Genomic DNA, 21903 nt, shown 5'->3' with positions numbered 1-21903 from the left:
AGCCTTTTAGCTAGTTCTCAGCCCACTTACTCATCATTAGTAAATGTATTCATCAAGTTGCAATTCCAGAATAAAAGAGACAAAAGGATGTCAGGGTATCCTAACTACCAAAACTGATATTTAAACTTCCTAACCTACCACTTGCAATCTAATTCTAAACAGTAATGCAATACAAGTGTGTGAAACTGAAACTTGAACTATCCTAAACAATGAATTTTAAACTACTTCTAAGAAAAACAATAAATCAAAAGGATAAAGTGTTGGGGTGCCTCCCAACTAGCGCTTCTTTATTGTCACTAGCTTGACATTCCTCCATCTTTAGTTGAGCTTGTAGCTCACTTTCTGCTCCTCCAAGGAGCCTCCCAAGTAATGTTTGAGTCTATGGCCATTGACAGTGAAAGTTCTCTGAGTCTTGTCCTCTATGAGCTCTACATGACCATAGGAAAACACCTTGAGTATGGTGAAGGGTCCTGACCATCGAAGCTTGAGTTTCCCAGGGAAGAACTTGAATCTTAAGTTGTACAAAAGCAACTTTTGTCCTTCAGTGAATTCTCTCCTTTCTATCCTCTGATCATGCCACCTTTTTGTGTTCTCTTTGTAGATTTTTGCATTCTTACATGCTTGATTTATAAATTCCTCCAGCTCATTGAGTTGCATTAATCTTCTTTCTCCAGCAGCTTGCTCATCATGGTTTAGCATTTTTAGAGCCCAAAACACTCTATGCTCAAGCTCAAATGGTAAGTTTCAAGCCTTGCCATATACCAGTTGGTATGGAGACATCCCAATGGGTGTCTTGTAGGCTGTCCTGTAGGCCTATAAGGCATCATCCAACTTCTTGGACCAGTCCTTTCTTGAGCTTCCAACAGTTTTCTCAAGAATTCTTTATAGTTCGCTGTTTGAAATCTCGGCTTGCCCGTTGGTCTATGGGTGGTATGGAGTTTCCACCTTGTGCTTGACTTCATACTTGAGAAGGAATGTCTCAAGTTGTTTGTTGCAGAAGTGTGTCCCTCCATCACTAATAATGGCTCTAGAAACTCCAAATCTGCTGAAGATATTCCTTCTCAAGAAGCTTATCACAACCTTGTTGTCGTTTGTTGCAGTGGCTATGGCTTCTACCCATCTTGAGACATAATCCACAGCCACCAATATGTAGCTATTCGAGTAGGAGGTTGGGAAGGGTCCCATAAAGTCAATTCCCCAAACAACAAATAGTTTAAGCTTTAGTATGAATTGCTGTGGCATCTCATTTCTCTTGGTTAGATTACCAGCTCTTTGGCACTCATCACATCTTGACACCAATTTCTTAGCATCCTTGAACATTGTTGGCCAGTAAAATCCGAATTGAAGCACCTTTGCTGCCGTTCTTTCTCCAATGAAGTGGCCTCCATATGTGTATCCATGGTACTGCCACAACACTTCCTGTCCTTCTTCATGGGAGATACACCTTCTCAAGATTCCATCAGCACACTTCTTGAACAAGTAGGGCTCATCCCAGATATAGTGTTTAGCATCCTTGATTAGCTTTCTCCTCATGTGTTTGTTGATGTTGGTTGGTAGCTCCCCAATAGCCTTGAAGTTAGCTATGTTTGCAAACCAAGTGGCTACTTGGACCATCATCAACTGCTCATCAGGGAAGCTTTCATTTACTGCAACTTGATGCTTCTCTTCTTCTTCTTGTGGAATTCTTGAGAGGTGGTCAGCTACCTTGTTCTCTACTATGCTCCTATCTTTAATCTCAATGTCAAACTCTTGGAGTAGCAGAATCCATCTTATTAATCTGGGCTTAGATTCTTGTTTGGTAAGCAAGTATTTGAGTGTTGCATGATTAGTGAATACAATTACTTTAGAGCCAATAAGATATGATCTAAAATTGTCAAAAGCAAAGACTATGGCTAAAAGTTCTTTCTCTGTTGTGGTGTAGTTCCTTTGATTCTCATTAAGGACCTTGCTAGCATAGTAAATAACATGTACTAGCTTGTCTTTCCTCTATCCTAGAACGGCATCAACAGCAAAATTAGATGCATCACACATTAATTCGAAGGGAAGATCCCAGCTAGGTGGTGCTATAATAGGTGCAGAAGAAAGTTTCTTCCTAAGCTCATCAAAGGCTACCATGCACTCTCTATAAAAAACAAAGGGAGCATTTGAGACAAGTAGGTTGCTAAGAGGTTTTGCAATCTTTGAAAAATCTTTAATAAACCTCCTATAGAATTCAGCGTGTCCCAAAAAGCTTCTGATTGCCTTGACATTGCAAGGTGGAGGTAACTTCTCTATTACTTCCACCTTTGCCTTGTCCACGTCTATGCCATTTTTAGAAATTTTGTGACCAAGAACCACCCCTTTAGTTACCATAAAATGGCAATTCTCCCAGTTTAAAACCAGGTTAGTTTCTTGGCACCTCTTTAGCACTAGGGCAAGATGACATAGGCAATCAGAATATGAATTTCCAAACATGGAAAAGTCGTCCATGAATACTTCTATGAACTTCTCAACCATGTCTGAAAATATGAAGAGCATGCACCTTTGGAATGTTGCAGGTGCATTGCACAATCCAAAGGGCATCCTCCGGTAAGCAAAAACTCGATAGCGATAAGTATAAGAGGTTTTCTCCTGGTCTTTGGGGTCTACAACTATTTGGTTGTAACCAGAGTAACCGTCCAGAAAGTAGTAGTATTCATGCCCTGTGAGTCTTTCAAGCATCTGGTCCATGAAGGCCAGGAGAAAGTGGTCTTTCCGGGTAGCTTCATTGAGTTTTCGATAGTCAATGCACATGCGCCATCCGATCACTGTTCTTGTGGGTATCAGTTAATTCTTTTCATTTGACACAACAGTGATCCCTCCCTTCTTTGGGACTACTTGCTCCGGGCTTACCCAAGGGTTGTCTGAGATGGGGTAAACCACCCCTGCTTGCCACAACTTCAACACTTCTTTTTGAACCACTTCATTCATGGTTGGATTTAGCCTCCTTTGTTGTTGCCTTGATGGTTTGGCATCTTCCTCAAGTAGGATCTTGTGCATGCACATTGAAGGACTGATCCCTTTTAAATTTGAAAGTGTCTAGCCTATAGCATCCTTGTGTTGTCTCAACACTTGGATAAGTTCTTCTTCTTGTTCCTTACTCAAGCTTGAATTGATGATCACTGGGTAAGTGTTGTTGTCACCCAAGTATGCATATTTCAAGCTTGGTGGTAAGGTCTTCAGCTCTAGTTTTGGTTCCTCTGCTTCTTTGTTGTCCATGGGGGTTGAATTCTTCATGATTCCTTGTGGTAGTTCTCCACTTGATGCTTGTTATTCTAACTCCATAGTTCCTTTGCATTGTTCTTCTTCTAAAACTCCTTGAACTATATGTTCTATGGTGTCTACCATCATGCATTCTCCTATGGATTCCTTGGGGTAACTCATTGACTTAAAGACATTGAAGACCATCTTCTCTTCATGCAATCTCAAGACTAGTTCCCCTTTTTGTACATCAATAATGGCTCCGACAGTAGCTAGGAATGGCCTTCCTAGGATGATTGATGTGTTGGCCTCTTCTTCCATGTCTAGCACAACAAAATCAGCTAGGAAAATGAATTCCCCCACCTTTACCAACAAATCTTCCACTACCCTATGTGGAAACTTGAATGTTCTATCAGCCAATTGGAGTGCCATTCTTGTTGGCTTGGCTTCTTCAATCTTCATCCTTCTCATCAAGGTTAGGGACCTGAGATTTATGCTAGCTCTCAGATCACACAAGGCTTTCTCAATAGTGATATCCCCTATGATTCAGGGAATTTAGAAACTCCCTGGGTCCTTCATCTTCTGAGGTAGCTTTTTTTATATGATGGCGCTACATTCCTTAGTTAGTACTATGGTCTCCTTTACCCCCCAGTTCCTTTTTCTTGTTATGAGCTCTTTCAAGAATTTGGCATAAAGTGGCATCTGCTCCAATGCTTCAGCAAATGGTATGTTGATTTGGAGCTTCTTGAAGATCTCTAGGAACTTAGAGAATTGGCCATCCTTCCCATCTTTTCCTAGCCTTTGTGGGTATGGTGCCTTTGGTACATAAGGCTTTAAGACTGGTTTTGATGAGGATGGAGCAGGGGTCTCTTCTTCATTCTTGTTTTCATGCTTTTCTGTAACTTCTTATTCATGGTTGTCTTTGCTTGGGGTTCCTTCTTCTACAACCTTCCCACTTCTAAGTGTAATGGCCTTGCATTCCCCTCTTGGGTTGGCCATGGCATCACTGGGAAATGTGTGTGTGGGCATTAGAATTTTCTTGGATAAGATCCCCACTTGTGTTTCCAACTTTGAGATTGTTGTGCCTTGATTTTTCAGATTTGACCTATATTCTTCTTGATTGGTGTCTATCCTTCTATCAGTCTACGTTTGTCTCCCTATAAGGGTGGAGACGGCTCCTGCAAGCTGTGATGATAGTTGTGCTATTGCAGCCTCCATTCTCTCAAAGTTGCTCTTGATTTCACATGGTTGCATTGTTAAGGGTGGTGTGTCTTGATGGTGATTGTTATGTGTTGGTTGGTTGGTTGCCATGGTATGATGTGTTTTATGAATTATGGTAAGGTCTATGGTTGTTTGTTTGATGGTTGGGGTTGTGAGTGTTGTGTTGATTTGATGGATAAGATTTGTTGTGGTCCTGGTTATGGCTTTGTTGGTTTCCCCACCCAAAATTTGGGTGGTTCTTCCAGCCTGGGTTGTATGTCTTGGAGTTGGGGTCATATGGTGGTCTGGATGAGTTGTTCACATAATTAGCTTGTTTCCAGTCACCTTCAGATTCTAACGTACTTTCTTCTTGTTGAGGAGTTTGGTCTTGAATGGCTGAGACTTGATTAGCTTCCATCTTCTTGGTTAAGGCTACTAGTTGTGCTACAATTGCCTTGTTTTGAGCTAACAAGGCATCCACATAATTGAGTTCTAGCACTTCTTTCTTTTGAGTTCTTTCTGAAGCATAGAAATACTCATTTTCAGCTACAGTCTCGATGACATCTATGGCTTCTTTAATAGTTTTCTTCTTGTTGAGTGAGCCTCCTGAAGAATGATCCATAGCCTTCTTGGATTCATAGGACAACCCATTATAGAAGATATGTAGTTGTACCCACTCATTGAACATTTCTGGTGGCATCTTCTTGTCAAATCTTTGAATCTCTTCCAGGCCTCATAGAGTGTTTCACCATCCTGTCGTCTGAAAGTTTGCACCTCAGCTCTTAGCCTGTTGATTCTTTGTGGAGGGTAAAATCTGGCAAGGAATATATTTACAACATCATCCCATGTGGTTAAGCTCTCCTTGGGAAATGCTTCCAACCACTTTGTTGCATTGTCTCTGAGTATGAAAGGGAACAAAAGTAGCTTGTAGGTATCCGGATGTACACCATTGGTCTTTACAGTGTCACAGATCCTCAACAATGTATTGAGATGTTGATTTGGGTCCTCCTGGATACCTCCTCCATATGAACAATTATTCTGGACAAGTATGATGAGTTGAGGTTTTAACTCAAAGTTATTGGCATGGATTGTTGGCTTTAGGATGTTGCTGCCACAGTTTCCTGGATTTGGGTTGATATAGGAGGCTAAGACTCTCCTTTCTTGCCCAACATGATTGCCAACTTCCTCTCCAACATGGTTATGTGCTTCTTGCTCCATAGTGGTTTCTAGATCTTCCTCCACTTCATCCTGTCTAACTATGCCTTTGCCTCTTGCTTCCGTCCTTAATCTAAGGAAGGTCATCTCAGGTTCACTATCGAAGGGAGATACAGTTCCTCCTCTTCTACCTGTCATACACTTAGCAATTGACCAACAGAGAACAAGTGATGTAAAAAAAATGTTGAGATTAGTGGTTAGCTTTGTTGATGCAATTAATCAAACAGATAGAAGGATGGAAATATGGACAATGGGTAACTAAAATAATCTTAAAAAAAGATAAAAATCATAATAAAGACAAAAAATAAAAGAGCACTAAAAAATATAAAATAACAAGGAAATTAAATTGCTTAATCTAGCTCTCCAATCAATCTAATCACTGTCAAATTTAAACCAATCCCCGACAATGGCGCCATAAAACTTGATGAGATTTTGGATTCACTCCCCATAAAATTTTTTATTATGAATCCACTCTTTTAGCAAGTGCACCAAAATTATCGTCAAGTAATAACCCACAGTGGAGTGGGATCGTATCCACAGAGATTGGTAAATTTGAGCAGTTTTAATTAATTGATGAATTAGTCAAGCAGGACAGATAGATGGTAATTACGGAATTATAAATGGCAGAATTGTAAAGTGCAGAATCATAAATGACTTAATTGTAAATGGGAATGGGGAATTGAAGAATGTAAAAGCAAGCTATAAAGAAAGTGGTAGATAAGAATGAGGAAATTCATTGAGATCAGGAGATGTTGTCTCTTTGGATCAATTCCAGCTTATATCCTCTTCAATCATGCAACTCATTGACCTCTTCGCAATTATGATTGATTGAGCCCCAATCCCTTGGTGACTCAATCTCTCAAATCTTGATCAAATGGTAATTCCTTGGTCTAATTGTTCATGAAGAGTGATATGCTTGGTCCCTGATTTTACCACACATCATCATAGGTCCAAGTAGAGGGAGGATTATATGTCACCATATCCAAACACCAAAACCCAGATCCTTCTCAAGTGTGAGAAGGGATTTCAAGCATGGTTTCATGTTTCTTTTTCCAAGGTTCCCATGAAACCCATTTTTGTATTCAATCTCTTTTCCAAGATAATCGAACACTAAACATGGAAAACGAAATTCCATCTAGCAAATCAAAGAGAAGATGAAGAGAAGAAGAATTTCACTATCATCAATCCATCAAGTACAACAGAGCTCCCTCTCTCGGTGAGAGGGAATTTAGCTACTCATAGCTCAAAGGAAAGTACTCAAAAGTAAAGAAGATGATGAAGTGTAAAAGTGGATCTAAAACTTAGCTCTCTAACTGCTTCACCCCCTAGCTCTCAAAATAAAACAATTACAAAAGTGAAAAAGGAAAATTACAATTTGGAGGGAAAAGAAACTCAATTAGCATGATTTCCCAACTAGCGTGTGGCTAGCGCTTCAGTGGCGTGCCACGTGCTCCTCAAATTCTGGCTTGGCGTGCCACGCTCGGTCCCTCAAGTGGCACCCTCCTCTTCAATAACATCACTAGCGTGCCACGCCTTCGAGATCAAATGGCACGCCCAGGGTCTTTTAATACCCATGTAGCCTGGCGTGCCACGCATCCGAGCTTAAGTGGCAGGCACTAACCTTTTTCCTCTTCTTCTTGCCTCTGGAGACTTGAACTAGCGTGGCACGCATAGGGTCTGGTGTGCCACGCCCTTGCTGCACGCTTGATCAAGCTCTCTGGAAAGTTGAACTAGCGTGGCATGCCAAGGGTTGGCGTGCCACGCCCTTTTAAGCTAGTGATTCTTCTGTTTGGCGTGCCACGCCACGAACTCAAGTGGCACGCCCCAATTGGTTTTGCTTCCTAAATGACACTGGCGTGCCACGCCTAGGGTTCAAGTGGCACGCCCATGTGAGGAATAGTGGATGGCGAGCCACGCCCTCGACGCCAAGTGGCACGCCCATGTGTTTGGCCTCCTTCATCCTCTTCTGGAAACTTGTACCAGCGTGCCACACCTAGAGCCTGGTGTGCCACGCCCATGATCTTTCCTTGGTTCTAGTAGCTGGCGTGCCTCGCCCAGCACTCAAGTGGCATATCATAGTGAGATTCTTGGACTAGCGTGCCACGCCTTCGATACCAAGTGACACGCCCAGCCCTTGCTTTGGCCTCTTTGCGCATTGACGTACTATGCTTTGTAGCTCAAGTGGCACGCTTAAGTGAGATTGAGAGCCTGGCTTGCCACGCCTTCGACCTCAAGTGGCACGCCTGATAGCGCGAAATTGTGATCATCAACAATGGCTCCAACAACTTGGTGCTCTCAAACGTGAATCACACTTTGTCACAACTCCGCACAACTAACCAGCAAGTGCACTGGGTCGTCCAAGTAATACCTTACGTGAGTAAGGTTCGATCCCACGGAGATTGTCGGTATGAAGCAAGCTATGGTCATCTTGTAAATCTCAGTCAGGCATATTATAATAGTTATATTGGTTTTTGAATATAAAATATAAATAAAGCATAAATTAAAGATAGAGATACTTATGTAATTCAATGGTGGGAATTTTAGATAAGTGCATGAATATCTTAGAATAAGAATAAGCATGAATTGAATAGAAGAAAGTAGTAATTGCATTAATACTCGAGGTACAACAGAGCTCCACACCTTAATCTATGGTGTGTAGAAACTCCACCATTAAAAATACATAAGAATAAGGTCCAGGCATGGCCGAATGGCCAGCCCCCAAAATGTGATCAAAGGATCAAAAGATAATCCAAAGATTAGACAATAGTATAATAGTAAAAAGTTCTATTTATACTAAACTAGCTACTAGGGTTTACAGAAATAAGTTTAGGTGCAGAAATCCACTTCCGGGGCCCACCTTGGTGTGTGCTTGGGCTGAGCTTGAGCTTTACACGCGCAGAGCCTTCTCTTGGGGTTAAACGCCAAGTTGTAACGTGTTTTTAGCGTTTAACTCTGGTTCGTGACGTGTTTCTGGTGTTTTACTCCAAAATGCAGCATGGAACTGGCGTTGAACACCAATTTGCGTCATCTAAACTCAAACAAAGTATAGACTATTATATTGTTGGAAAGCTCTGGATGTTTACTTTCCAACGCCGTTGAGAGCGCACCATTTGGAGTTTTGTAGCTCCAGATAATCTATTTCGAGTGCAGAGAGGTCAGAATCCAACAACATCAGCAGTCCTTTGTCAGCCTGAATCAGATTTTTGCTCACGTCCCTCAATTTCAGCCAAAAAATACCTGAAATCACACAAAAACACACAAACTCATAGTAAAGTTCAAAAATGTAAATTTTGCATAAAAACTAATAAAAACATCCCTAAAAGTAGCTAGATCCTACTAGAAACTACCTAAAAATAATGCCAAAAAGCGTATAAATTATCCGCTCATCACAACACCAAACTTAAATTGTTGCTTGTCCCCAAGCAACTGAAAAACAAATAGGATAAAAAGAAGAGAATATACTATAAATCTCAAAATATCAATGAATATTAGTTCTAATTAGATGAGCGGGACTTGTAGCTTTTTGCTTCTGAACAGTTTTGGCATCTCACTTTATCCTTTGAAGTTTAGAATGATTGACATCTATAGGAACTCAGAGTTCAGATAGTGTTATTGATTCTCCTAGTTAAGTATGTTGATTCTTGAACACAGCTACTTTTATGAGTCTTGGCCGTGGCCCTAAGCACTTTGTTTTCCAGTATTACCACCGGATACATAAATGCCACAGACACATGGCTTGGACCTGCATGCCACAAGCACATGGTTAGGGACAGCTGGATTTAGCTGCTTAGGCCTGGATTTATTTCCTTGGGCCCTCCTATCCATTGATGCTCAAAGCCTTGGATTCTTTTTACCCTTTCCTTTTAGTTTTAAGGGCTATTGGCTTTTTCTGCTTGCTTTTTTTTTTCGCCATTTTTTTTGTAAGCTTTGTTCTTCACTGCTTTCTCTTGCTTCAAAAATTAATTTTATGATTTTTTAGATCATCAATAACATTTCTTTTTTTCATCATTCTTTCAAGAGCCAACAATTTTAACATTCATAAACAACAAGATAAAAAATATGCACTGTTCAAGCATTCATTCTGAAAACAAAAAGTATTGTCACCACATCAATATAATTAAACTAATTTCAAGGATAAATTCGAAACTCATGTACTTCTTGTTCTTTTGTATTAGAAACATTTTTCATTTAAAAAAGGTGAAGGATTCATGGAATTATTCATAGACTTAAGACATAGTTACTAAATACTAATGATCATGTAGTATAGACACAAACATAGACAAACATGAAGCATAAAATCGAAAAACAGAGAGATAAGAACAACGAAGTTAAGGAATGAGTCCACCTTATTGATGGTGGCGCCTTCTCCTTGAAGGACCAATGATGTCCTTGAGCTCCTCTATGTCTCTTCCTTGCCTTTGTTGCTTGATCCCTAGTGATTTTGGTGCTCCTATCCTTAGTTACTCCCAATAATTGTGTAGAGGAAAATGTATTCCCTGAGGTATCTCAGGGATTTCTTGATGAGGGAATTCCTCATGCTTTTGTTGAGGTCCATGAGTGGGCTCTCTTGATGTGCAGTCAAATGCTCTACTACTGAGCTATGGACCATTGAGATGAATCTCTCCATCGTCCATGACTCGGAGGTGGAATCTTTTGTTTTCCCTTTCCTCTTTCTAGAGGTTTCTCTGGCCTTAGGTGCCATAAATGGTTATGAAAACATAAAAAGCTATGCTTTTACCACACCAAACTTAGAATGTTGCTCGCCCTCGAGCAAAAGAAGAAAGAATAGAAAAAGAAGAAGAAGGTATAGAGGAGATGGAGAGAGGTATGGGTTCGGTTATTTAGGGTGGGTTTGGGTGGGAAAGAGATTTTGAATTTGAAGGTAGGTGGGGGTTATGGGGAATAGTGGATGGATGTGAGTGGTGAAGGGGTAATTGGGAAGAGAGATTGAGGTAATTGGTGAATGATGTTTGGGGAGAAGTGTTTTTGGAATGTGTGAAGAAGAGAGAAGATGAGTTGAGGTAGGTGGGGATTCTTTGGGGTCCACAGATCCTGAGGTGATCCTATGGGGTCCACAGATCCTGAGGTGCCAAGAATTTCTCATCCCTGCACCTTTTAGGCGTGTAAAACGCCCTCTTCATGCAATCTTGGCATTTAACGCCAGACTGATGCTTGTTTCTGGCGTTAAACGCCCAGATGTAGCATGTTTCTGGCGTTTAATGCCAGCTTGATGCTTGTTGCTAGCGTTAAACGCCAGCTTGATGCTTGTTTCTGGCGATCAACGCCAGACAGATGCTCGTTTCTGGCATTTGAACGCCAGACAGCTCTTCCTCCAGGGTGTGCTGTTTCTTCTGCTATTTTTTTTATTTTGTTTTTAATTTTAGCAATTGTTTTGTGACTCCACATGATCATGAACCTAATAAAACATAAAAGAACAATAAAAATATAGATAAATAAAAATTGGGTTGCCTCCCAATAAGCGCTTCTTTAATGTCAATAGCTTGACAGTGAGCTCTCATGGAGCTTCACAGATGTTTAGAGCATTATTGGGACCTTCCAACACCAAACTTAGAGTTTGAATGTGGGGGTTCAACACCAAACTTAGAGTTTGGTTGTGGTCTCCTAACACCAAACTTAGAGTTTGAGTGTAGGGGCTTTATTTGACTCTGTATTAAGAGAAGCTTATCGTGCCTCTTTTCCATGTTTACAGAAGAATAACCTTGAGCCTTAAACACAAGGTAGTCCCTATTCAATTGAAGGACTAGTTCTCCTCTGTTAACATTAATCACAGAATTTGCTTTGGTTAGGAAGGGTCTTCCAAGAATGATGGATTCATCCTCATCCTTTCCAGTGTCTAAGATTATGAAATCAGCAGGGATGTAAAGGCCTTTAACCTTTACCAACACGTCCTCTACCAATCCATAAGCTTGTTTTAATGACTTGTCTACCATCTCTAATGAGATTCTTGCAGCCTGCACCTCAAAGATCCCTAGCTTCTCCATTACAGAGAGTGGCATAAGGTTTATACCTGACCCCAGGTCACACAGAGCCTTCTCAAAGGTCATGGTGCCAATGGTACAGGGTATTAAGAATTTACCAGGATCTTGTTTCTTTTGAGATAAAGTTTGCTGAACCCATGTATTTAGTTCACTAATGAGCAAGGGAGGTTCATCTTTCCAAGTCTCATTACCAAACAACGTGGCATTCAGCTTCATGATGGCTCCTAGATATTGAGCAACTTGCTCTTCAGTTACATCTTCATCCTCTTCAGAGGAAGAATAGTTCTCAGAGCTCATGAATGGTAGAAGGAGGTTTAATGGAATCTCTATGGTCTCTGTATGAGCCTCAGATTATTTTAGGTCCTCAATAGGGAACTCCTTTCTGTCTGGGAGACGTCCCATGAGGTCTTCCTCATTGGGATTTACGTCCTCCCCTTCCTCTTTGTATTCGGCCATTTTGATAATATCAATGGCCTTGCACTCTCTTTTTGGATTCTCTTCTGTATTACTTGGGAGAGTACTAGGAGGAGTTTCAGTGATTTTCTTACTCAGCTGACCCACTTGTGCCTCCATATTTCTAATAGAGTACCTTGTTTCATTCATGAAACTTAAAGTGGCCTTAGATAGATCAGAGACTATGTTTGCTAAGCTAGAGGAACTCTACTCAGAATTCTCTGTCTGCTGCTGAGAAGATGATGGAAAAGGCTTGCTATTGCTAAGCCTGTTTCTTCTACCATTATTAAAGCCTTGTTGGGGCTTTTGTTGATCCTTCCATGAGAAATTTGGATGATTTCTCTATGAGGGATTATAGGTGTTTCCATAGGCTTCACCCATGTAATTCACCTCTACCATTGCAGGGTTCTCAAGATCATAAGCTTCTTCTTCAGAAGATGCCTCTTTAGTACTGTTGGATGCATTTTGCAATCCATTCAGACTCTGAGAAATCATGTTGACTTGCTGAGTCAACATTTTGTTCTGAGCCAATATAGCATTCAGAGCATCAATTTTAAGAACTCCCTTCCTCTGAGGCATCCCATTACTCACAGGATTCCTCTCAGAAGTGTACATGAATTGGTTATTTGCAACCATGTCAATGAGTTCTTGAGCTTCTATAGGCGTTTTCTTTAGGTGAATGGATCCACCTGCAGAATGGTCGAGTGACATCTTAGAGAACTCAGATAGACCATAATAGAATATATCCAAAATGGTCCACTCTGAAAGCATGTCAGAAGGACACTTTTTGGTCATCTGCTTGTATCTTTCCCAAGCTTCATAGAGGGATTCACCATTTTTTTGTTTGAAGGTCTGAACATCTACTCTAAGCTTGCTCAGCTTTTGAGGAGGAAAGAACTTGGCCAAGAAGGCCGTGACGAGCTTATCCCAAGAGTCCAGGTTATCTTTCGGTTGTGTGTCCAACCATGTTCTAGCTCTGTCTCTTACAGCAAAAGGGAAAAGCATGAGCCTATAGACTTCAAGATCTACTCTATTAGTCTTAACAGTATCACAGATCTGCAAGAACTCAGTTAAAAACTGATAGGGATCTTCTGATGAAAGTCCATGAAACTTACAGTTCTATTGTATTAGAGCAACTAGTTGAGGCTTCAGCTCAAAATTGTTTGCTCCAATGGCAGGGATTGAGATGCTTCTTCCATAAAAGTTGGAAGTAGGTGTAGTATAATCACCAAGCATCCTCCTTGCACCTCAACCATTGTTATTGGGTTCGGCCATGTCTCTTTCTTTTTCGAGATTCTCTGTAAGGTTTTCTCTGGATTGTTGTGCTTTACCTTCTCTTAGCTTCTTCTTCAGAGTCCTTTCAGGTTCAGGATCTGCTTCAACAAGAACGTCCTTGTCCTTGCTCTTGCTCATATGAAAAATAAGAGAACAGAAAAGGAAGAGAAGAAGGAGAAGAGAAAAATTTGAACACAGAGGAGAATAGAGGGTTCAAATTTTGAGATGAAGAGAAGTGTTAGTAATTAAATAAATAAATAGAAAGAGATGATAGGAAGAGAATTTCGAAAATTGTTTTTGAAAAAAAAGTTAGTGATTTTCGAAAATTAAGAGAAGAAATAAAATTAAAATTAAAATTTGAAACAATTAGTTAATTAAAAGAATTTTGAAAAAAGAGGGAGATGATTTTCGAAAATTAGAGAGAGAAAAGTAGTTAGATGGTTTTGAAAAAGATAAGAAACAAACAAAAAGTTAATTAGTTAGTTGAAAAAGATTTGAAAATCAATTTTGAAAAGATAGGAAGTTAGAAAAAAATTTTGAAATCAAAATTTTGAAAAAGATATGATTTGAGAAAGATATGGTTAGAAAAGATATTTTGAAAAAGATTTGAAAATGAAATTAAAAAGATTTGATTTTTAAAATTAGAATTAATGACTTGACTCACAAGAAATCAAAATATAAATTTAAAGTTTGAATCTTTCTTAACAAGAAAGTAACAAACTTGAAATTTTTGAATCAAATCATTAATTGTTAGTATAATTTTCGAAAATAAAAGATAAAATTAAGAAAAAGATATTTGAAAATCAATTTTAAAGAATTTTCGAAAATAAATAAAAAAAATGAAAAAGATTTGATTTTTGAAAAAGATTTTGAAAAGATAAGATTTTTAAAAATTGAAATCTTGACTTGACTAACAAGAAACAACTTATTTTAAAAATTTTTGACCAAGTCAACCTAAAGATTTCGAAATTTATGAGAGAAATAAGGAAAATATATTTTTTTGATTTTTGAATTTTTAATGAGGAGAGAGAAAAACACAATTATGACCCAAAACATGAAAATTTTGGATCAAAACCAATGATGCATGCAAGAAAACTATGAATGTCAAGATGAACACCAAGAACACTTTGAAGATCAAGATGAACATCAAGACTTATTTTTTAAAAATTTTCAAGAAAAGAAAAACATGCAAGACACCAAACTTAAAAATTTTTCATGTTTAGACACTATGAATGCAAAAATGCATATGAAAAACAACAAAAGACACAAAACAAGAAAATATGAAGATCAAACAAGAAGACTTGTCAAGAACAACTTAAAGATCATGAAGAACACCATGCATGAAATTTTCGAAAAAATGCATAAATTTTAAAAACATGCAATTGACACCAAACTTAAAAATTGACACTAGACTCAAACAAGCTACGAAACACAAAAATATTTTTTGATTTTATGATTTTATTAATTTTTTTTTGGATTTTTTGAAAATTAATTTTGGAAAAATGAAAACAAAGAAAAACTTTGAAAAATTTTTTTGAAAACTTTTTGAAAAGAAAATTACCTAATCTGAGCAACAAGATGAACCGTCAGTTGTCCAAACTCAAACAATCCCCGGCAACGGTGCCAAAAACTTGATAGCGTGAAATTGTGATCATCAACAATGGCTCCAACAACTTGGTGCTCTCAAACGTGAATCACACTTTGTCACAACTCCGCACAACTAACCAACAAGTGCACTGGGTCGTCCAAGTAATACCTTACGTGAGTAAGGGTCGATCCCACGGAGATTGTCGGTATGAAGCAGGCTATGGTCATCTTGTAAATCTCAGTCAGGCATATTATAATAGTTATAATGGTTTTCGAATATAAAAAATAAATAAAGCATAAAATAAAGATATAGATACTTATGTAATTCAATGGTGGGAAATTCAGATAAGTGCATGAAGATACTGTGTTCCTTCTGAATATCTGCTTTCCTATTGCTGTCATCCAATCATTCTTACTCCTTTCCATGGCAAGCTGTATGTCGCGTTTAACCGTTGTCAATGGCTACCTCCCGTCCTCTCAGTGAAAATGGTCCAAATGCTCTGTCATAACACGGCTAATCATCTGTCGGTTCTCGATCATGTCGGAATAGGATCCATTGATCCTTTTGCGTCTGTCACTACGCCCAACACCCGCGAGTTTGAAGCTCGTCACAGTCATCCCCTCCCAGATCCTACTCGGAATACCACAGACATGGTTTATACTTTCCAGATCTCAGGAATGGCCGCCAATAATTCTAGCTTATACCACGAAGACTCCGATCTTTCGGAATGAAGGGTAAGAGATACACGCTCATTCTAAGGTAGAACGGACGTGGTTGTCAGTCACGCGTTCATAGGTGAGAATGATGATGAGTGTCACGGATCATCACATTCATCATATTGAAGTGCATCAAATATCTCAGAATAAGAATAACATTAATTGAATAGAAGACAGTAGTAATTGCATTAATACTCGAGGTACAGCAGAGCTCCACACCTTAATCTATGGTGTGTAGAAACTCCACCGTTGAAAATACATAAGAACAAGGTCCAGGCATGGCCGAATGGCCAGCCCCCAAAATGTGATCAAAGGATCAAAAGATAATCCAAAGATTAGACACTAGTATAATAGTAAAAAGTTCTATTTATACTAAACTAGCTACTAGGATTTACAGAAATAAATCTAAGTGCAGAAATCCACTTCCGGGGCCCACTTTGGTGTGTGCTTGGGCTGTGCTTGGGCTGAACTTGAGCTTTACACGTGCAGAGGCTTCTCTTGGGGTTAAACGCCAAGTTGTAACATGTTTTTGGCGTTTAACTCTGGTTCGTGACGTGTTTCTGGCGTTTTACTCCAGAATGCAGCATAGAACTGGCGTTGAACGCCAATTTTCATCATCTAAACTCGAACAAAGTATAGACTATTATATATTACTGGAAAGGGCTGGATGTCTACTTTTCAACGCAGTTGATAGCGCGCCATTTGGAGTTCTGTAGCTCCAGAAAATCCATCTCGAGTGCAGGGAGGTCAGAATCCAACAGCATCAGCAGTGCTTTGTCAGCCTCCTATCAGATTTTTGCTCAGGTCCCTCAATTTCAGCCAGAAAATATCTGAAATCACAGAAAAACACACAAACTCATAGTAAAGTCCAGAAATGTGAATTTTGCATAAAAACTAATAAAAACATCCCTAAAAGTAGCTAGATCCTACTAAAAACTACCTAAAAACAATTCCAAAAAAGCGTATAAATTATCCGCTCATCAACGCCCAGACATCATTGGCCTTCAGCCCCCTCTCTGGGATTTTGTACCAGCGTGCCACGCCATGCTACTCACGTGGCACGCCAATTCATTTGTGGATTCCTCAAGCTTGGCGTGCCACGCCTGGTTCCTCAAGTGGCACGCCTAAGTGACTTTTTGATGCTGGCGTGCCACGCCTTCGATACCAAGTGGCACGCCTATAGAAGGTGATGGTTCAGGCGTGCCACGCCCAACCTGGCGTGCCACGCCCCCTTTAGTGTCCTCCATTGTTGCTCTCTGGAACTTTGTACTAGCGTGCCACGCCCAGTTCCTGGCATGCCACGCCCAGGTGAGTGCTTGAGAATCCTCCTCTGGAATTTAGTACTGGCATGCCATGCCTAGCTCCTAGCATGGCACGCTAGTTCATTTTAGTGGTGCTTGCTCTAAGTGGCACGCCCGCTTCACACGCCTAGCTTATTTTTGTTGTTTTCTTCCCCTTTTTGATGTCTTTTTTCACCTGAAATTCAGCACAACTCATCTCAAAGCAATGTACCATAATATTCATCAAATAATGCATGAATTGCAATGATCAAATAAGATTTATGATCTTTTATGGTCCTCTTTATGCAAGAAAGAAGGGTAGATGTTGTAAGTCATCACACCACCACAGATCTCATCTAAGATCGACCTACAGTTTTAGGTAACCCTCGGAACATTGGCACCATTGCCGGGGACCTGGAAGTCATCCCATCTCTATGGCAGACAACCATGACAATGCCCACGATTCTGATCTAGAAAACAGGACACCGCATAAAAACGCGGACGCCACCCCAAAAGATACGTCTCAACCAAACAGAGATAAATATTCTCCAAACACAGAAATCTTAGATGCCCTACGAGCTCAACAAGATCGTCTCAAACAGCTCGAAAAGGAGGCCGAGTAGCAACGGGAAGCTGAGAGAGACCTCCGGAGAGAAGCTAGGCGATGCCGCGAGATAAAGGACAAGCTCCTAAAGCTCGAGGCTGATCTCAAAGCTAAAACCATTCAGACCAGTCACGATGATAGCTCCCACAAGAACCAAGATCCCTTCACCAAATAAATCATGAAAGCTAAAGTTCCAAAAGATTTTAAAGCTTCCAACATGACCCCATACGACGGTACCTCCGATCCAAACCACCATCTCAGCAATTTCAGAAGCAGAATGTATCTCACCGACGCCTTGGACGCTATTCGTTACAAAGCCTTCTTGACTACCCTAACAAAGACAGCAATTAAGTGGTTCAACAGCCTGCCTCCCAGATCCATGGTGCACGAAATTGCAGTCACACTTTTGCAATTCCGCACAACTAACCAGCAAGTGCACTGGGTCGTCCATGTAATACCTTACGTGAGTAAGGGTCGATCCCACGGAGATTGTCGGCTTGAAGCAAGCTATGGTTATCTTGTAACTCTTAGTCAGGATATCAATAATTATCAGGTTTAATTGTGAAAAGTAAAAGAACATGAAATAAGTACTTGTTTTGCAGTAATGGAGAACAGGTTGATGTTTTGGAGATGCTCTATCTTCTGAATCTCTGCTTTCCTACTGTCTTCTTCTTCATGCACGCAAGGCTCCTTCCATGGCAAGATGTATGTAGGGTTTCACCGTTGTCAATGGCTACCTCCCATCCTCTCAGTGAAAATGTTCAACGCGCTCTGTCACAGCACGACTATCCATCTTTCAGTTCTCGATCATGTCGGAATAGAATCCAGTGATTCTTTTGCGTTTGTCACTAACGCCCTACAATCACGAGTTTTAAGCTCGTCACAGTCATTCAATCCCTGAATCCTACTCAGAATACCACAGACAAGGTTTAGACCTTCCGGATTCTCTTGAATGCCGCCATCAATTCTAGCTTATACTAAGGTAGAACTGAGGTGGTTGTCAGGCACACGTTCATAGGTGAGAATGATGATGAGTGTCACGGATCATCATATTCATCTAGTTTAGGAACAAGTGATATCTTAGAATAGAAGCAAGCGTGATTGAATGAAAAACAGTAGTAATTGCATTAATCCATCAAGACACAGCAGAGCTCCTCACCCCCAACCATGGGGTTTAGAGACTCATGACGTAGAAGGTACAATATGAAACGTGTAAAGTGTCATGAGGTAGAGATACAATGTCAAAAGGTCCTATTAATAGTGAACTAGTAACCTAGGATATACAGAAATGAGTAAATGACGTAAAAATCCACTTCCGGGATCCACTTGGTGTGTGCTTGGGTTGAGCATTGAAGCTTTCATGTGTAGAGACTTTTTCTGGAGTTAAACGCCAGCTTTTGTGCCAGTTTGGGCGTTTAACTCCAATTTTGTGCCAGTTCCGGCGTTAAACGCCGGGAATTCTGAGACTGATTTGCAATGCCGGTTTGGGCCATCAAATCTCGGGCAAATGTTGAACTATTATATATTGCTGGAAAGCCCAAGATGTCTACTTTCCAACGCAGTTGAGAGCGCGCCAATTGGGTTTCTGTAGCTCCAGAAAATCCACTTCGAGTGCAGGGAGGTCGGAATCCAACAGCATCTGCAGTCCTTTTCAGCCTCTGAATCAGATTTTTGCTCAGGTCCCTCAATTTCAGCCAGAAAATACCTGAAATCACAGAAAAACACACAAACTTATAGTAAAGTCCAGAAAAGTGAATTTTAACTAAAAACCAATATAAATATAATAAAAACTAACTACAACATACTAAAAACATACTGAAAACAATCCCAAAAAGCGTATAAATTATCCGCTCATCACAACACCAAACTTAAATTGTTGCTTGTCCCCAAGCAACAGAAAATCAAATAGAATAAAAAGAAGAGAACATACTATAAAATCCAAAATATCAATGAAACTTAGCTCCAATTAGATGAGCGGGACTAGTAGCTTTTTGCTTCTGAACAGTTTTGGCATCTCACTTTATCCTTTGAAGTTTAGAATGATTGGCATCTATAGGAACCTCAGAATTCAGATAGTGTTATTGATTCTCCTAGTTAAGTATGATGATTCTTGAACATAGCTACTTTATGAGTCTTGGCTGTGGCCCAAAGCACTCTGTCTTCCAGTATTACCACCAGATACATACATGTCACAGACACATAATTGGGTGAACCTTTTCAGATTGTGACTCAGCTTTGCTAGAGTCCCCAATTAGAGGTGTCCAGGGTTCTTAAGCACACTCTTTTTGCCTTGGATCACCTTTTATTAAATTTATTTATTTATTTATTTATTTATTCATTGCTTTTTCTTGCTTCAAGAATCAATTTGATGATTTTTCAGATCCTCAATAACATTTCTCCTTTTCCATCATTCTTTTAAGAGCCAACAAGTTTAACATTCTTTAATCAACAAATTCAAAAGACATATGCACTGTTCAAGCATTCATTCAGAAAACAAAAAGTATTGTCACCACATCAAACTAATTCAACTAATTTCAGAGATGAATTCGAAATCCTGTACTTTTTGTTCTTTTGTGATTAAAGCATTTTTCATTTAAGAGAGGTGATGGATTCATAGGACATTCATAGCTTTAAGACATGAACCTTAAATTTTATTAATCATGAATTAAGAACAAGACTCAAAAATAGATATAAGATAGGACTAATAGTAATAGAAAACAAAATTTTAAATGACTCTAAAATAGACTCCTAATGATAGAGGTTATCACAGAGTTAGGACTCAACAACCTTGATCTTGAGAAGTGGATGCTCCCTCAACTTGTGAGGTATTTGATCCTTCAAGGGAGAGCTTCTGGCGCTTCAGCTCCTGTAGCTCACGCCCCTACTTCTCTTGTTCCTTCAGCAATTTGCAGAGCATGCAGTTTTAATTCTGTTGTTCTTCCTTAATTTGTTCCATAGCTTCTTGCAGCTTGGCAACAGATGCTTCTAGGCGGGTCCAGTAGTCAATTTTAGGAAGTTCAGGGAGGAACTCTTGCGCCCTCCTTTTGATAGAGTTATCTTGCATTTGTCCTTCCATTGACTTCTTGGTGATTGGGTGTTCAATTGGGATGAATTCATCTACTCCCATCTTTACCCCAGCATCTTTACATAGCAAAGAGATTAAGCTTGGGTAAGCCAGTTTGGCTTCAGTGGAGTTCTTGTTTGCAATTGTGTAAATCTCACAAGGAATCAGATGATGAATCTCCACTTCTTTTCCCAGTATAATGCAATGAATCATTACTGCTCTCTTGATAGTAACCTCAGAACGGTTACTAGTGGGCAAAATAGAATGCCCAATGAAGTCTAACCATCCTCTTGGAACTGGTTTGAGATCTCCCTTCTTGGGTTGGTTCGGGACACCATTTGAATTGGTCATCCACTTGGTTCCAGGGAGGCATATGTCCTCTAGAACTTAATCCAACCCCTTATCTACTCTCACCATTCTCCTATTGAAGGATTCAGGATCATCTTGTAGTTGAGGCAATTTGAAGACCTCTCTTATTTTGTCCAGGTGGAAGTAAATAATTCTCCCTCTGACCATGGTTCTGTAGGTATGAAAAGCACTTCCAGTCATTCTATGCTTATCTGTCAGCCACAGATTTGAGTAGAATTCCTGAACCATGTTTCTTCCAACCTTTGTCTTAGGGTTGGTTAGAACTTCCCATCCTCTGTTTCGAATTTGCTCTTGGATCTCCGAATATTCATATTCTTTCAGATCAAATTTAACTTCCGGGATCACTGACCTTAGACCCATTATTTTGTGGTAATGGTCTGCATGTTCTTTGGTTAAGAATCTCTCTTGACTCCAATGATCCTTTGGAGCATTCTCTTTCTTGCCTCTTGAATTGGTTTGTTTTCCTTTGGGAGCCATGATCTTGATGAGCCATAGCTTAGTGATCACGAAAAAACACACCAAACTTAGAGGGTTGCTTGTCCTCAAGCAAAAGAAAAGAAAGAGGAGAGAGAGGAGGAGAGCAAATTCGAATAGTGTGGAAAGGGGGATGGCCGAACGAATATTTATAAGGATGGGGGAGAGATTTCGAAAATTTTGAAGGAGATTTGAGAAGATATAGAAAGAATTTGAGAAGATATTTGAGTTTTTTGAAGAAGATTTGGAAAGGATTTGAAAGAGATTTGAAGAATGATTTTAATTTTTGAAATTTGAAGGTGAATGATGAAAATTTGAAATGTGTTTATGCAGAAAATTATAGATCAAAACAAGAAAGTTTAAAAAAAATTGAAGTGGAAAGCAAAATCTCTGTCCCCACCTATCTGGCGTTAAACGCCCAGAATGGTATCCATTCTGGCGTTTAAC

General features: G+C 39.7%; 1 non-coding gene across 1 annotated transcript; it reads left to right on the top strand.

The window, feature by feature from the left end:
• The first annotated feature begins 12851 nt into the window (after nt 1–12851).
• On the top strand, nt 12852–12959 carry LOC130937471 (small nucleolar RNA R71). The gene has a single exon (XR_009068690.1). It is a non-coding gene; the product is annotated as a small nucleolar RNA R71 (small nucleolar RNA).
• The last annotated feature ends 8944 nt before the right edge of the window (nt 12960–21903 follow it).

The sequence above is a fragment of the Arachis stenosperma genome, chromosome 6, assembly GCF_014773155.1.
Source record: "Arachis stenosperma cultivar V10309 chromosome 6, arast.V10309.gnm1.PFL2, whole genome shotgun sequence".
Lineage (NCBI taxonomy): Eukaryota > Viridiplantae > Streptophyta > Magnoliopsida > Fabales > Fabaceae > Arachis > Arachis stenosperma.
The sequence above is the reverse complement of the archived record's forward strand: the minus strand, read 5'-3'. Positions and strand labels throughout refer to the sequence as shown.